Raw genomic sequence first — 11,323 nt, forward strand, 5'->3', positions numbered from 1 at the left:
TGTGCTTGTAAATCACCCATCATGAAATGGGAAAACATATTGAAAGAATCTTCAAAAAAAATTCACGGAAGACAAACACAGCCTCTCACAACACCACCAGCTGTTACACCAATTCAGGTGTGTTTCTAGAACACTCACCTAATGGCAATAGCCTGTTCTACAAGGGGCCTGACCCCCAGAAGATAATTTAATTTTCTGAGGGGGTCCTCCAGCATAAGTTTGGAGTGTGGAATCTAAACATTGTTCTAAAACCTCAAGGATAAGACCTGAGTTCTCATCCTTGATTTGAAAGTGTTCTGTGAAAGGCATCAAGTAAGTTTAAGAAACATAATTCATCATTGGGGAACTACATAGTTAAGCTGCTGGTTCTAGAAAAGCCCTACTCATAGGATCACCAGCTGTTTTTTCTTTTTAATTCAAATGTGTTTTAAAACTCCAGATCAAATCATTCTATACATCTGCTCAGATCATAGTTGCCAATTTGCACATAGACTGCTTCACTTGAAAATAGATTTAGGTTTGTTGAAGAACAATGTATGGATCAGGGTACTGTCTAGACTAATTTTCCTGAAGGGTTTATAGAATGTTAACTGTAGTAATAATTCATATATGCAACAGGAAGCCTTAGGAAAGTGTCTATATTTTAAAATTAATAGTATATGACAGGGGACACTCCAAAAAAAACACCAGAATCATGTTCTGGAGGGCGGGCCTCTTGTAGTACAGGCTCCCTTCACTAGGTGAGTGTCCTAGGAACCCATCTGTATCAGTGTATCAGCTGCCATTGTTGTGAGAGGCTATGTTCAGCTTCAGTGAATTTTTTTTGAAGACTCTAAGTTAACACGTTTGCCCATTTCATGGCGGGTAACTTACAAGCATACTTGTCCACACATGCTGAGTGTTCAGCAGTTTTTGACCAAAATGGTATGACCCTCATACCCTACCTTCCTTTTCCATCCAATATCACCCCAGTAGACTTTTTTTGTTTTCTCAGATGAAAAAATCCTCAAAAAGAGACCTTTGCCAATGTGAAAGAGGTGAAACAAAAAATGGCAGAAGCACTAAAAGGCATCAAAACTGACTTATTCAAAAACTGTTCTGAGCAGTGGAAAAACATTGCAATAGGTGTATTAAATAAATTAATTTTTAGGGTTACCCCTCATATATTGCAAATCTTCAGTCACAAAATCCAAATGAAAAGTTCTTTACTATTTACCAAGTGATATTTACAGAGCTATGGACAAAGCGGAGAAAGGTCCTATGAGTTCTGTGCCCTTGCTGTTAGACATGAAGGAAATGTAAAACTTCTTGGTGGTAGATTCTTCTGTAATGAATGCTGAAGTAACATGTACAACACTCATTAGAGGAAAATTTTGGCCTAAAGAATGCTGCTCACAGGGTCAGGCCACTCTGGAAATCAGCATTTTACCTGCAGTTTTCATTTGGGATCCACCAGATCAGATAGTCATGTACAATATTTTTTTATGAGTTCTGAGGTTTTTTGTTTTGTTTTTACTATTTTAAGCAGTTTTATTTACACATTATATAATTCATTCATTTTAGTGAATTTACAGAGTTGTGGGGCCATTGCCACCATCTATTTTTAGAACACTTCCAAGAATCTAAAAAAGAATCATATACCCATTTTTAATCACTGCCATTTTCACTCTCAGCCCCAGAAGGCCACTAATCTGCCTTCTGTCTCTGTATATTTGTGGGGTTTTTTTCAGATAATTTATATAAATGGAAACGTGTACCCTGGCTAGTGTAGCTCAGTGTATTGAGCGCAGGCCTGTGAACCAGATAATCATGGTTCAGTTCCCAGTCAGGGCACATGCCTGGGTTGCAGGCCGGTTCCCAGCAGGGGACACATGAAAGGCAACCATACATTGATGTTTCTCTCCCTCTCTCCTTCTCTTCCCCTCTAAAGATAAATAAATAAAATCTTTAAAAAAAATAAATAAATGGAAACCTGTAATATGTGACATTTTGTGCTTCGCTCTTGGTGGATTTTTTAATGGTGCCTGTCAAGTGGTAGTAAAAGTAACAATTGAATATAATTCACAAATCCTCCCAGGCCTGACTTCCACTCCTTTGGAATATGCAAAAGAGCCAAATGAGGATAAAAGTACATTACTCCTCAAGGATGTTATTTGAGACAATGAATAGAATCAGTGTTCTTTTCATCAGTGCTGCATGTATGTGCTGTCTCAACCAGTAGTTTCAACAGTAATGTGTAACCCTGTCCCATCCTTTTGAAAAATGTAGCCATTTGCAATGATGATACTTCTAGTCTCAAGGACTTGTTGAGGCTCCTTTCTTGCCTTGCTGTCTCCCCAAATGTGCAGAACATCACTCCCATCTCTAATGTTAAGTCTTATATTCCCAGCCCTGCAAGTTAAATGATCTTGAACTTCATCTAGAAGGCAAGCACTCCATGATTATAGCAGGAAAGTTTAAAAATAATAATAATAAAAACTACATGCCTTAAACTCTATAGCTGCCATATATTCCACCTCTATCCCCATGAAAATCACAAGTTATTTTTTAATTTTAATGCATTACACATGATTTATTACCATAGAGCTTCCCTCCTGAGGCCACTGATGATTAATTATCTTTGCAGCTACTCTCATCTCGGTCCTACACATTTCAGTCCTAGTTTGATATCGGTGCTCAACAAGCCTATACCTTTAGAGACCAATAAGATCTTTACTACAGATTTTTTCCTCAAAACCTTTTTTGCTTCATCACCAATGAATTCTTTTTAAACTTGCATAACTGGTCATCATTTTGCCATCTCAACATCTAACTTCTGTAGGTTGATAGTTATCTTCACCTTGGCTCACAAACAGGATGCAGAAGGAATAACAGGGAAAAAAGGAATGAGAAGACTAGATATCAAAGCAAAGCTTGCCCATTATTTTTCTCTAGCTTTGATGACCAGGGTGGGTTTAGGAAATTCTTAGGGAAATAAAGTTACTTTTATACTATACTTCCAAGGATAGTTTCCTAACCAGAAGTACTCCTTCTCCTTCAAACCAGGTCTCCCCTATTTAAACCTTTGTATGAAACTTTCTTAACCTTTGGAAAGAGTTTTGTTCAATGCAGGCCTGAGACTGTGTATGAGGTCATACTAAAAACTATACCCCTGCAGCCTGATACCAACATTTACAACCAGAATGCACCTCCTGAACCCAATTTCTGATGAATGAGCACTAGCCACTATGGTCAGAAGAAGTCTACCCCAACTTCCCATAGAATATTTCCTCCCTCAAATGTTAATCTTTATTCTTATTCTAAAACATAGCCACCTAGTGAACCGTATGTTACAATGGGAGGTACTAAAAAACTCTTGTACAATCTCCCACAAAGCCCAGTCAAAAACTGGTCTAGTCAACTGGTCTATGGAAAAACAGTGAATAGTCAACAGTCAATAGTCAACAGGTCTATTGAAAAATGATAGACCTGTTCTAGTGGGGTAAGTTTACAATACCACCATTAGGATCAGGGGAAGAATACGGAGCAGAGAGAATTGAAGTCTGCTTGGGTCTGCTAGATTAAAGCTCAGTTGTCTCACTATACAGAGAGTCAAAAGAATACAAGTCCTCATTAACTAGGGAGAGAAGTAGACAGAAGGTGTGGGGTGGGGAAGAGAGAAGATAGATTTAGAAGGATGCTAAAAATGAGCCATCATCTTTTAAAACAAATAACAACTTTGGATAAGTTATTCTACCTGTAGGGGAAGGAGTGAGAAAACATAGGAAAAAAATAGAGATTGCCTCCCAATATTTTCTTGATAACCTTGAAGTATTGGTATAAATTTTCTTGTTTATAGGTTAAAGTGAAACTGTGAAGAGAAAAAGAAAAAACAAAGTATTTCCTAGGGCCCACACTCACTTTGTGGAATGATAACTTTATGTCTTCACCTTTATGACACATGAACCATAAGAATTCGAAGTGTACCATGGTGGTTATGATACGGATGCTAAACCCGTACTGGGCAAAGTCTACCTCTACCACCCACCCTCTGAACAACCCCAGAAAAACCATTTAACCACTTGAAACTCATCTGTTTTCTCTAAAAAGGGAACTATAGTGGCTACCTTACAGGTACGAAGTCAGATATTTTACATAAAGTACTTAGCAAAATGCTTAAAGTGTTAGCTTTTGCTATTATAATTATAATTATGTGTGACAGTGATAAAGCTATATAATATTAATAATTCTACATCTTATGGAATTGGCATAGCTCGTAAAAGTTATCTTCTTCAGGATAACTATTCCCCCTTTACCATCAGCTTTGTTGATCCGGTCTTATTTTTCATTTACTAATAATGAAATGATAATCTCCATTTCGCCCGTGTTGTTGCAAAGAATTCTTGCTTCTTCCAAATGCTGCACAAATATGTTTTCTGCAGTAACCCAGAAATAGATTTATAGCTCTCTCTATTTCTTGGGACATTTCTATATTTCTAATATGCTATAATGCCAAGAGGAGTTTTATAGCCATGATCCTTTTGTCAGGAAAAATGACTTCCAGATTAACACCCACGAGGAAAGGATTACCAGTTGGGTACAGTCATGGTTTCCATGACTCTTCCTGAATGTTACTATCAAAAATAGCTTTTCTATCAACACAGGTTTTGTACTTAACTATTTCATGCCTCCTCTATAAATTGGTTTTCAAACACTGTCCATTGGTCAGCTATAGTAGAATCATCTTGTTCAAATTTTCTAAAATTTTAGATTCCTACTTCTCACTTTCAAAGATGCAGTGGTAGGAAGAGAGGAGGCACCTATGGTATGTGTTTAAAGTACTCTCCTAAGATGACAACCAATGACAATATTTGAAAGTCATGTAAAAACACAGATTTCCTTTTATATTAGAGCTGTTATGAATAAAAACTAACAATATAAAAATGTATAAAGAATATGAACAGATGGTACACACATGTGAACATAAACAAATGACCAATAAGTGTATGAAGAGGGAGTAAACCTCACTAATAATTAAAATCAAAATAACAGAAACAAGATGCCAATTTTCACAACCAATTAGGGTGGCCAAGACTGAAGTCATATATTGCCTCTGTAGGCAAGAGTATAGTGAATCAGTGACTCTCAATTCTCCTTGTTGGGAATTAAAATTAATCCAAAATTTGGGAAATCAGTTGCAACATCTATCAAAGTTTTATTTTTATTTTTATTTTATTGATTATGCCATTACAGTTGTTCTATTCCCCCCTTCATTCCCCTCCACCCTGAACCCCCCACCCCCACCATTTCCCCCCTTTAGTTTATGACCATGTGTCTCAAGTTCTTTAGATTCTATATTTCCCATACTATTCTTGCCCTCCCCCCTATCTATTTTCTACCTACCGTCTATGCTACTTATTTTCTGTACCTTCTCCCCCCTTCTCCTCCTCCCACTCCCCTGTTGCTAACCCCTCCATGTGATCTTCATTTCTATGTTTCCGCTCCTGATCTAGCTGTCCTCTTAGTTTGCTTTTGTTTTAGGTGTGGTTCTTAATAGCTGTGAGTTTGCTGTCCTTTCACTGTTCATCTTTTTTATCTTCTTTTTCTTAGGTAAGTCCCTTTAACATTTTATATAATAAGGGCTTGGTGATGATGAACTCCTTGAATTTGATCTTATCTGAGAAGCACTTTATCTGTCCTTCCATTCTAAATGACAGTTTTGCTGGATAGAGTAATCTTGGTTGTAGGTCTTTGGATTTCATGACTTGGAATACCTCTTTCCAGCCCCTTCTTGCCTGCAAGGTCTCTTTTGAGAAATCCACTGACAGTTTGATGGGAAGTTCTTTGTAGGTGACTGTCCCCTTATCTGTTTCTGCTTCTAGGATTCTCTCCTTCATTTTAATCTTGGATAATGTAATGATGATGTGACTTGGTGTGTTTCTTCTTGGGTCCAAATTCTTTGGGACTCTCTTAGCTTCCTGGATTTCCTGGAAGTCTATTGCCTTTGCCAGGTTGGGGAAGTTCTCCTTTATTATTTGTTCAAAATAACTTTTTCACTTGTCGCTCTTCCTCTTCCCTTTCTGGTACCACTATAATTCAAATGTTGGAACTTTCAGCCTCTCCTCATTTTTTTTGAATTCTTGTTTCTTCACTCTTTTCTGTTCGGTTGTTTCTTTCTTCCTTCTGGTCCACTCCATTGATTTGAGTCCCAGTTTCCTTTTCATCGCTGTTGGTTTCCTGTGCAATTCTCTTCATTTCAATTAGTTTAGCCTTCATATGTTCCTCTAATTTGTGACTAAAATCAACCAGTTCTGTGAGCATCTGGATCACCAGTGTTTTGAACTGTGCATCTGAAAGTTTCGCTATTTCTTTGTTGCTTAGAGTTATGGGCTCTGGGGCTTTGAGATCTTCTTGAGCCATTTTTGGTCTGTTCACACCCACTAAGTATGAGGAGTGGAGCCTTAGGAGTTCACCAGGATAGGGCTGCTCGGGTTGCTTGGGTTGTGACGCTGTATGTGGGGGCGGGGTCAGAGCGGGGAAATAGCGGCCCCCTCTGCTGCCTCCCACCGCTGGGGCCTGCTGGGTCCTGTCTCACTGCCCACTTCCTCGCTGGTCTATCTGCACACGAATGTGAGACCACAGTCAACCTGCCACCCTGTGCCCTCGCTGGGTCCTCCGGTCGCTCACTGTGTTGCTCATTGGGTCCACCCGTTGCAACCCCACGCCTGGGATCTGCACGCCTGAGTCTGTCTGACTGAGTTTTCCTGTGCAACCCCGCTCCGTCAGCTGCTGGCTTCGCCCCTCTTACTGGTCAGGCTGAAGAATTCATTGTTATCAGACTTCCTAAAAGTTCAATTTTCTGTGTTCTGATTGGGTTTTCTATTGTTAATATTTTGTTGTCTCTAAACTTGGTTGTGTGAGAAAGCACGTCACTCCACCTATGCCTCCATCTTGGCGGAAGTCCATCTATCAGTTTTAAATGCACATACCTTTGGAACCAGCAATCCACCTATGATAATATAACCTCTAAATATATTCAGAAGGGGGCATATAGATGTACATATAAGATAAAAATAAAAGTATATATGCATGTGTGTATATACATGCATGTACATATATACGTGCATGCCTGGCATATACCAGAGCCACTGAAAAACACAAGGTGGATCTGTATGTGATGATATTGAGAGCCATCGCCACACTATTATTTATTGGAAATAAGGAAATTTTGAAGTAGACTGTATAGCCTGATCTTATTTGTAGTGGTGTATATCCAATATACCCCTCTGTGCCCCTTGTAGTTTATTCCATGGAGATATTTATTTTAGTTTAGTTCAGCTTTTAGGAGAAATCATTCCTAGTGAGTTTGTCAGTTGCCATATTTAGAAATTACTATTATGCTACCAACAATTAAAACCTACACTGATCCAGTTAATCACACATCTGGTTAATATGGAGCTTTCTCACTGATTTGCTGATTTGCTAAAAGGTTAAATGAAATAATGTATGAGAAAGCACTTTTTGAAACTCTGAGAATTGTATAAATTATTGTTATTGTCAAGATTTTTTAAACATTTTGATACTACTATACTGCAAGATCCTAGGCAGATGGAATATTAAGGTAAATAAGGTGGCCTACATGACCCTGAGAAGTCTGCACTCTATGAAGAATACAGCATAACTAGTGCCACAAGAAAGGCACGTAAAAATTGCCATGAGAGGAGAATTGCTTGCACATAGGGAATATTTGACACAAAAATTGTTAGGAGTTTCTCAGGCATATAAAGGGAAAAAAGAAAAAATTTTTTGTCTTTTTTTTAAAGATTTTATTTCTTTATCTTTAGAGGGGAAGGGAAGGAGAGAGGGAGCGAAATATCAATGTGTGGTTGCCTCTAGTGTGTCCCCTGCTGGGAACTGGCCTGCAACCCAGGCATGTGCCCTGACTCGGAATCGAACCACGATCCTCTGGTTCGCAGGCCCGCACTCAATCCACTGAGCTATACCAGCCAGGGTAGAAAAAAGAAATTTATGGTAAGTGAAAGATCCTGTTCAATGGATGTGTTGAATGCATGGCAGACACGGCTTGTTCTGAGAAATGTCAGTAGTCCTATGTGGTTGACACAAGTAATGTACTACTACTCTCCTCAAAATTTTTTATTCAATAAAATACATAGCTATTTATTCAATAGCTACATTTTAATCTTTTTTGACAATGCTAGAAATAGTTTTTATTCAGCATTTCCATTGCATCATCTTCTGCTTGGTTATATAATTGTCTCAAAGAAGCAGAAGGGGTGATCTAGCCAATGGTTTGAATGAATGGGGGTAAATCAGTTTCATGAATTCTTTGAAATCTACCTTCTGAAGGGTTTTTTACTTGTTTTCCATAGAAATCTATTAGGGGAAACCAATGTCTATAATTGTGACCTGCTTATGGTTGCATTATTACTGCCATCTGTACAGAACGAGCAGTAGAGAGTAGTTAGTGATGGAGTGTTGTGAGGGAAGACAACGCTCATGGGCAAAACAGAGTGAGTCTAATTATGCTTCTAAGTAAAAAGTATTTTCCATCTCTTTTTGGCCCATTAGAAAACATATTGACATTGAAAAAATACTTTCAAAATGTAACTCATTTTTGCCTGGAACATTTTGTATTTCAGATTTATATAAATGATTATTTCCTTCCTCTCCCTGCTCCCTTCCCGCTTCATCTTGGCATTGTTAGTATAGCTGTTAAATGTTTGGTCATGAATTTGTGCTTTGTGGCTAGAGTCAACAGGAAAGCCACTTCTGCAAATTCCCCCGGAATGTTCTTAGTTTGGGGATACTTTGTTAAAACATTTACTACTTGGGCAACTCCAGGTTTTCTACTTTGGTGAGTCTGATCCAAATTTGCAGGTCAAGGTTCATGAATATTCCTTGTCTTTTTCCAGACTAGAACAGCTACTAGATGGTTCTTGGCCAAACTGAAGTATATTTCCAAAATACACTTTCAAATTCATGTTACAGAAAGTCCTCCTAAACTATATTAGACCATCATTGGTTTGCAAACACTGCTTACCATCTTTCTACACGAAAAGGGTTAAGGAACATAGGCTTTAGATAGCAATTCTACACGATGTTTGTTTATGTTGCTATTGTCTTGAAAATGAGGCTACTGCCAATAGGAACAAAGTTATTTGTCCTTTGGTTCAGCATATATATTTTTCATTTGTGTCTTTAATTGTCTAAAAATGGCTTTAGTTGTTCTCTTTCAATTTATCTGCCATCCTGTGTTTTGAGAAACAAGAAGATAAAGTTTAGTAAAGTCTTTCCAGAAAGTTTTAATAAAACGAGTCCTTTTTATTTGTCCTATTTTATTTTGTACTGGTTTGGGGCATGCAGCTTAGTGGTTAGACGATCACATACTTTACATAGTGCTTTACATAGGCACCACACACAGTGATCACAACACTATTGACTACATTTCCTGTGCTGTACTTACTTCCCTGTGACTGTTCTGTGACTACCCATTTGTTCTTCTTAGTCCCTTCACCTCCTTCACCCAGTCCCCCAACCTCCCTGCCCTCTGCTAACCCCTAGTTTGCTCTTTGTGTTTATGAGTTTGTTTCAAACAAAAACTTTGGTTTTGTTTTTTAGATTATACACATGCCTCTCCCCTCTCCCTCATATCAGTCTTCAGGAACAACTCAAATAATTCCACATTAGATTGTTTCCATTTCACACTGATATGTATTCAAGACAAACCTCATTTAGGAAATTGAAGGTCTGTATTCTTACAGAAAATGTAATTGCCAGTCATTCCGAATGGTTTTTATTTCTTTTTCAGGTTTTTGCAGATTTTCTGGAAACTTCATGCTTTGTTGTGAGACATAGACTTCTGTATTAATAAAATGGGATATGATTCCCTTATTTTAAAATAGCAAATAAAAGGTTTAAACATAGGAGATTAAAAAATAGTACTACCATTGAGGTCTGCACATTCATTCTGTAAGGCATTCCACAGTATAGAAGGTGGAATGCTGATTTCTTGTACTAAATTCTGCATCTCCATAAACATATAAATTCTTAACTCCACCTCCCATACCATTGTCCAGTTATCTCTTTTAATCCTGCATTCTTTAGGAATATTTGAAATTTTTTAGTGTGTCCTCTCAATTTACTTATTGGGTTTTTGATTTCTGGAAAAATTATTCAAAGTATATCACCACGTGTGGTTTGCAGTCAGCATGTAGCAAACTGAAATTAACAAATAGAAAGGCTCTAAAAGTATAATTTCCAGGGCCACTCTGAGGTCAAAGAGATAGAACTCATTCTTATGAAATGAATCAGATACAAGAAGCCAATTTCTGGTGGTTGTTAACTCAGATGGTTCCCAACTAGGCACCTTGATAGTTGAGGATGAAAATAATGGAATTGTGACTACTTATTGAAGTATAATGCACAGAATGAGGAACCTAGCTTCTCTTATCTTAAAATAATTAGGTATCAGTACAATAAGAAAAAAACCCTTCAGTTCCTTAGGATATGTCACAGAACAGAAATAGAAATGAGCACTATCCCAGAACAAATGTCAAGCAGTATCATATACAAACAGCCTTGATTAATTGACTAGCAGTGTGAGAAAACTGGTGGGGACTCAAAGAAATATTTATGGAAAAAAAATTGATCCTGAAAATATCCTAGATTCTGAAATTACACAAATAAGGATTGAAAGTTAGTAAATGTAATGTAACCCATTTGTTTTATAAGGCTTAGTAAGAACATGGCATGTAGACAGTATGTACAAGACACTATATTAGTTACATTTTCAGACAGACAGATGTATTGATGATGATTCAAGGCTAGACTTCTATATTCAGAGATTTAACAATGTAGTTGATACTGTTTCTCACCAGGAGTAACTTCTTTCTCGCCAAACAGCCTAAAAAGTTAATCCCTTCCTGGTATGACAAAACGACCTGGTGCCCCGGTGTCGGAGATGCAGACTGCCTTCTGTTCATTTCTCTGCCACCTGCAGAGGCTTGATACAAACTGGATACAGTTTGTTACCAAATGGGAATTTTAGCCCTGGGAGCCAGAGAAAGAGAAGAGGGGGGAGACAGGGCCCCTTTCCTTTTCAAAGATAATCTAGAAGTTGCATCAATAACTTCTGCTTACATTTCTTTGTCCAGAACTTAGTCATATGACTAGCTAATTGCAAGGAAGGCTAATTGTAAATATAGCCATCTAACCAGCTGAAACCTCAATTATTAAAGAAGAGAAGTGTGAAGAAATATTGTGAAGACTCCTTGAAGATAGTATATTTAATATCTAACAGGTGCCAGTATGTCAGGTGCTTAGA

Source organism: Artibeus jamaicensis, unplaced genomic scaffold, assembly GCF_021234435.1.
Source record: "Artibeus jamaicensis isolate MK-2021 breed Jamaican fruit bat unplaced genomic scaffold, CSHL_Jam_final scaffold_584, whole genome shotgun sequence".
Taxonomy (NCBI): domain Eukaryota; kingdom Metazoa; phylum Chordata; class Mammalia; order Chiroptera; family Phyllostomidae; genus Artibeus; species Artibeus jamaicensis.